This window comes from Lissotriton vulgaris, chromosome 4_1 (assembly GCF_964263255.1).
Source record: "Lissotriton vulgaris chromosome 4_1, aLisVul1.2, whole genome shotgun sequence".
Classification (NCBI taxonomy): domain Eukaryota; kingdom Metazoa; phylum Chordata; class Amphibia; order Caudata; family Salamandridae; genus Lissotriton; species Lissotriton vulgaris.
The window spans coordinates 1,580,822,302-1,580,829,090 of NC_141691.1; positions in this window are offsets into that span (position 1 = coordinate 1,580,822,302).

Below are 6,789 nucleotides of genomic sequence, written 5' to 3' on the forward strand. Positions count from 1 at the left end.
CTTCTTTAGTATGTTTATCAAGAGTTTTGTTGATGTCCTCAAGGGTGCTGGTTAGTTCCTCTGATGTGATGTATCCTTTCAGTTCATCTTCCCGAGACCTACGTTAACTAGTTTAACGTTGGACCTCATTGTCCGTTTAACACGCTGTTTACCTGTTTCCCACAGGGATTTATTTACCCGCTTCGGATTCAGACACGTAAGTGCTTTTGATCCATAAGCCTCCCGCCGCCACAACCCACCCCCATCCCCTGCCGCTCACTGGTTTATAAGGTAGCACACTCCTACGCACTCGTAGCTTACAAACTTGTAACTGGTTATGTGATTTATCCTTTGTTGTTGACACTAGTATCTCGGCTCGAGATGGTAAATGTGTTTTTGTTTTCATATTTTTTCAGAGCTCCTAGAAAAAGGGCATCTCGCCTGAAATGCATTGGAGCATTATGTGTAATCTACAAAAGCGATTGTAATATTTCCGCAACAATTGGGAACATGTGATTTGTGAACTATATTGAAAACCATGAAAATAATGAACTTTCAAAAAATATAGAAATAAAGTGAATATTCAAATCCTCATGGAGTCGGTCTATTTAGACTAAACCCGAGTGTGTGCCCAAAATCAAGGATGCGTTTACGCCCTCTGTAACGCACTACATTACTATAAATAATATGTAGGTAGCACCATAAGGGCTCTCAAAGATAGAATGGCAGAACATATGAGAGCCATACAGAAAAGAGACCCTAAGTATCCGGTAGCGCTGCATATTGCAGAATGCCAGCCTATGGAGGATGAAGCCAAAGTATGTTTCTATGGTATAGATGTTATTCCACTGAATATCAGAGGTGGCAATTGCGAACTTACCCTCAGACGAAAAGAAGCAATGTGGATAATGCGTTTGCGTTGCATTGAACATGGGCTCAATTATGACCCTGAGCTCCAGTTTTTCCTAGGCGATTGAAGTACCTTAAAACAGATTAACAGGGGTGCGCATTGTTCACTGCGATGATACACATAGATAGCGAAATGTTACATACCACCGCAAATCACAACTGGGAAACAACCTGCTGTCTTATAGTTATTTTCTCTAATTAATTGCGGTAACACTTCTATATTTTTCTATGTGATTAACACAACTGTCTCATGTATGTAAAGAATTTATGCCAATGACTGTATATATGCCTGATGTTGCTTTTAGTAACATCCGTAACCAACCACCTAACACCATGTACAATGTAATTATGTTGTATCTCAAGTCAGGAAGTCACGTAATGTGGTGTTTCTTCGTATCTTCCTTGACACATTAGGCGAGGCCGAATACTCTCGGTTGACCTGTGCCACAACAATCAACCTTGAGAATACTTGTATCTATCATATGCACCGTGGAAGTATCAATTTTTAATTATACAGATAGTTTAATCTGAAGTATAGTGTGTTAAATTAGCATACATACACCTTGAACGCAGAGCTTAACCAACGGCTCCCGTGACGCGCGTTCTAAAATGCCGATATAATGCAACAATGGCCAATTGCAGCTTTCCGGTTTACGCTCTAGTCGTTCTAAAAAATACTACTAAACTCCCTTCCCCATCCGGTCACGTTTCCGCATCTGGAAAACGGCGACCGGGAACCATAGGAGGAGGGTTACTGCACTCACGGTGAGCAGTTTTGTCGACAATCAATGGATTGTTTATTTACATTTTTTCGTGCTAAATAGTACGCCCAGGACAGTCTCTCATACCGGTCTTTTGGGATTATGCCATTACAGATTGTTCCGGTATCTAGTAGTACCCACAAGAGCCCGCTTCCCGTGGTAGTATCCCCTCCCGGTTGAAGCTTGGTGTACACACTCATCAAGGTACTTATATGTGTTGTTTTTTGAAAACAGTTTATTTCTGACTCTTGCTAATAATTTGAACAGTCAACATGGTTTAGCTAGGAACACCTTTATTTTCTGTGTTCTAGTACGCCCAACAACTTTTACGTGTTGAATTACCCGGATCACAGATTTGAAGTTCCTTTTACCACGTTAAGAATAATACTGTCCGCATCGTGCACTGCGCTTTATCACGATGGATGGCTACTTCAGTTGATACAAATATTAGAATCTCGCACAGAGGTTTAGTATAATAACTAAATAAATTATGTTGAGTGGATTTCTGATAGCAGGATTTTCTATTTTTTTTTGCTTCGCATCCTAATTAGGTAGGCACCACTACTTCTGGAATCTCCGTAGAGAACGGAAGCACTACTTCTTTCTCGCTTCAACAACTTCCTTATTCAAATCTAAACAGGTTGAAAAACCTACAGTCCACGGTGAGATATTAAGATACTTTTCACTTATAATTGTGTTGAGACCAGGCCATACATTTAGAAAGGTCTGAGAATGATCGGGGGCTAAACACGATAATGTTTGGTTCCTCTGCTTATTTTTTTTCTCTCGCAGCAACCCCCCTTTTGGTAAACCTAACCCTCGTATGTCTTCTTCTCTACCACAGTTATCTGACCACTTAGACACATCACACCAGACGTAGAAGACTCTAGGTTGCGTCACAAGGTATGCTAGTTACCGATTTTAACCCACTATTCCCCTTTTTTAAGGTTGGAAAGTACGGGGTGTGCTTGCATGGACTTTATAGAACAGTCACAACAATGACTCTCTAGTTGCATGTCACGCCGCGTTACTAGGCCTTTGGTGGTGTTTCCTCTCTTCGTCTTTTGCAATTTAGGCAACATACCTCTCGTCCGGTGTAAACTCACAAAGTTTTTTTTACTGCACATATGTTCTGTAACCAATATGTTTGAAATGGAGAATTAGATATTTTATTAGCATAAGTTTCAGGTAACAATACGTTTTTGTTCTCCATACTGTCACTCTTCAGATATGATACTGGTACGTTAAATTGAACCCATGAACGCTTTACCTTTTACTTTCCTTATGCCTAACACTCTAAGTCACTTTTCATACCCGCCTTTATACCCTGCTCACTGTACCACAAAAAATGTTTTGTTTAACAGTATGTATGTATCATGGTAGCAGTAGTGTTCCATTCTATACTATTGTGTCTCTTTCCCAGCCCTGAGGAGTCGCAGTGATTGTTCCCACACGACGAAACACGTGTCGGCTGGCTGTGGAACCAATAAACCTACCTCTAACTGTCTAAGAAACAAAAACAGGATTGCAACTGTCTTAATTGGGCTCTTGACTCATAAATCTTATTTAATTTTGCATAATTGTTATTACACCGTGATTGTTGTGTGCGAGGGCATAGCAGTTTTTCTTAGGCTGAGAAATAGGATAGTGTATTGGCAATGCTAAATTAGAAGAAAGTGATAAATATATAGATCCATAAGTACATTGAAAGTATATAGATACATAAAGGGAGTAAGTATATTTAGATTAAATATATTGATAGAGGCACAGGATGAGAAATAGGGTAGTGCATTGGATATGCTTTTTCAGGAGAAAAGTAACAGACACACAGATCCAAGTACATGGAAGGTACATAGATGCACAATGCTCTGTTTGTGGAAGTGGATGGTGTGGGCTGGGTATTGCTAAATGAGAAAAAGGGCAGCATTTATGGCCCTAGTCCTGACCAGTCTCAAACAGGCTCAAACAGGCAACTATCCATGTCCTCTCTGCCCTTTACAGGCTCAAACAGGCAACTACCCTTGTCCTCTCCACCCTTAACTGGCTCAAACAGGTAACTACCCTTGTCCTCTCCGCCCTTAGCCTCAACGCCCGGGCTGAGACGCCCTAACCCTGGCCTTTTATAGCCCTAGTAATCAGATGACCCTTTAAGCCAATGGAACCCTAGCCCTAACACTATCCAATCACAACACTAGCCCTAAAATCTAGAACCAATAGGAGACCAGGACCTTACAGCCAATCTTAGCCCTAGTCCAAGCACCCAATCAGTTCAAAAACCCTGATCTCTACATCTAATAAATGCCTTAGCCTACCAGTAGACCCAACCCAAGTCCAATCAGCCAATGGTACAGGTAGCCCTAGTCCCTACTTCCAATAGAAAGCCTAGCCCTACTCTTAGTCCCACAACTAGTCCAACAACCAATCACACCAGAAGCCCTAAATAGCTACTTCCAATTAAAGGTCTAACCCTAGCCCTAGTCCCTCCCTGCTCCCAACAACAAATAACATAGGAAGCCCTAATCCCTACTTCCAATAGAAATCCTAACCCTAGCCCAAGTCCCAACCCTACAATGATTGAATCACAGACCCAGAAACCAATAAGAACCCTCAAATACCCAAACAAGGAAGACATTAACCCTAACCCAATAGAAGCACCAGATTCAATTACCAATCAGTGTATGCATGTGCCAACCACTAGCAGACCATATATGGTCCCAACGACCTCAGACAAGGTTTGCTGGCCAGGGAGTTGGAAGCTGCTTCTCCTGTTCAGAATCTCCTAGGAGACAGACAGGCTCAATCCACACTTTTGACTTCTGCAGGTAAAGGCTTCACTAACTCGAAATCTAACCATACTGTTTGAGTAGAGCTTTACTCCCCCTGATGGCCAGAAAACGAAGTGCACAGGCCCCAGTAAATACAGTTTAAACAGCTCATAGAACACCCTCTGATGTAGAATATATATCCCTGTTGCTAGGGGGGGGGGGCAGGGGGTCTGGCCTCACTGGCTTGTGAGCACAAAATGGTGGTTGGGGGTTCACTGTTTAAACGAACAGGTCTTAGCACAGAGCAAAGGAGCAATTTGGAGGGAAAACAGATTTGTCACCAAGGAATGAAAGGGACAAACTACAGAGGTTGGACTGCAAATCCCACAATTCAACACGTTAAATGCAAGCAATCATGGGCAGGGAAAAACCACTAGTTTAAAACACAAAACAAGTGATAAAATATGCAATCACAGGCAGGTCAAAACTGCAATTTTAAACTGTAACAACCATATGCAAAGACAGTAATCACAGAAAGGGAAAATCGTTTTTTAAACAACTTTTGTTTTGGGAAGAGACAGCACTAGTCTGTCTCCTTACCACTTCCTGGACTCTGCTCACTTCAATCTGGGGCACAGGTAGGCTGCAATTCACAAGATGGAGGGGAATGATTTGGGTTGCACCCAGGAAGGCCTTAAGGGGCCTGGGCAGGTGTGAGAGGAGGGCTCAGACTTGCCTGGTAGCTGAATAGCCAATGGTCTGCTGGCCTGGGGGTGGGGGCTGGGGGCTGGGCAGTTGCTTCTCCTGTTCAGAATCTCCTAGGAGATTATATCTGTGCAAGGTCCAAAATATTGAAATAAAAAAATGAGTAGACAAATTAGCAGATAGGGAGAGTGACCACAGAAAAACTCCCTGTAAAGCAACGCTGAAAAAGTTAACAAACACACAGGGCCAACTTAGGGCATTGAACACTAACAGAGCAGATCTCTCAATGATACACCCTGAACAATTCTCCTATGTAAAGGAGAATAAAGTAGAAGCTATCATGTTGGGGTTTTACAAATTGGAAATGTTCCAACCTGTGACCCTCTAGTAGGCCTATTGCTCCAATAGACACCAATGCCAAGATATGCTCCAATATCCTCACTGGTAGATTGGAAAAGATCTTCCCATGTCTAATACATGCTGACTAGCGTGGTTTTATAGCCTCCAGTCAGATGCATAATAGCATCAGGCAGGCTGTGCATTTGGTCCAGAAAACTTAGAGAAATAAACTACCAGCAAAATTACTGTCATTAGACTTAGAGCAGCCCTTCGACTGGCTGGACTTTCTTGCAACTGATCCTAGGAAAAATGGGATCTTGAAAACAATTCATGACAATGGTGATGGCTCCATATAGCCACCCAACTGTAAGAATTGCTATGAATGGACTGCTCTCAAGGAGCAATAGTCGAGAAAGGGGAATTGCAGAGAGGTGCCCAATGTGCCCCTCCTTTTTGTCTCAAACATAGACCCATTAGCAGAACAAAGAGGAGGGAAAAAATGTAAAAGGCATTGAATTCAGCGCAGGCGTATATAAGCTATCACTCTGTGCAGATGACATTCTGCTCTTGTGGAAGAACACCCAAGAAATTGTGTTAAAGTAGCTAAGGCGATTTATAATTATGGACAAATCTGTGATAAAAAATGTAACACTCCCCCAAACAGTACAGATTTGTAGGGAATGCCTCCAATTTTGCTGGGTGCCAAAACATATAAAATACTTAAGGTTTAATCTTGTGCCGCACACAAATGAACTGTATCAGGCAAACTACCCATCATGAATCAGGTTAGGGTACAGGCATGCAGAAGCCGAAAGCACCGGAGAATGGCTGCTGTGGAAGCTTAGATGTGCGAGTGCAATAGACTGATAACTTCCTGGAAATGCACACTTACTCGCTGCCTGGGTTAAAGTAATTTTCAGGTCAAGAGTTTAGAGCCTATTTAAACTTCCTGTGACCCAAGAAATCATGTGACGAAGCAGCATGGGTACAAAACGTAACACCCTCCTCCAAACAGTGCAGATACGAAGGGTGTTCCTCCATTTTAGATAGGTGCCAAAACATATAAAATACGTATGGGCGAACCTTGCGCTGCTCATAAATCAACTGTATCCAGGAAACTACCTGTCAGGAATCAGGTTAGGAGGCAGGTAAACAGTGGCTGAAAGCGATTAAGAACAATAGACCGCTAAATTTGTCGGAATGCATTCTTACTCACTATCTAGGTTAAGGTAATTTTAAAAAGGAGTAAAGCCCTCTTTAGACTTCCTGTGACCTTAGTTCAGTGCCTGGCAGTGATTTCAGTGGTTGCCTTGGCTTTTCTGGGCCTTGCC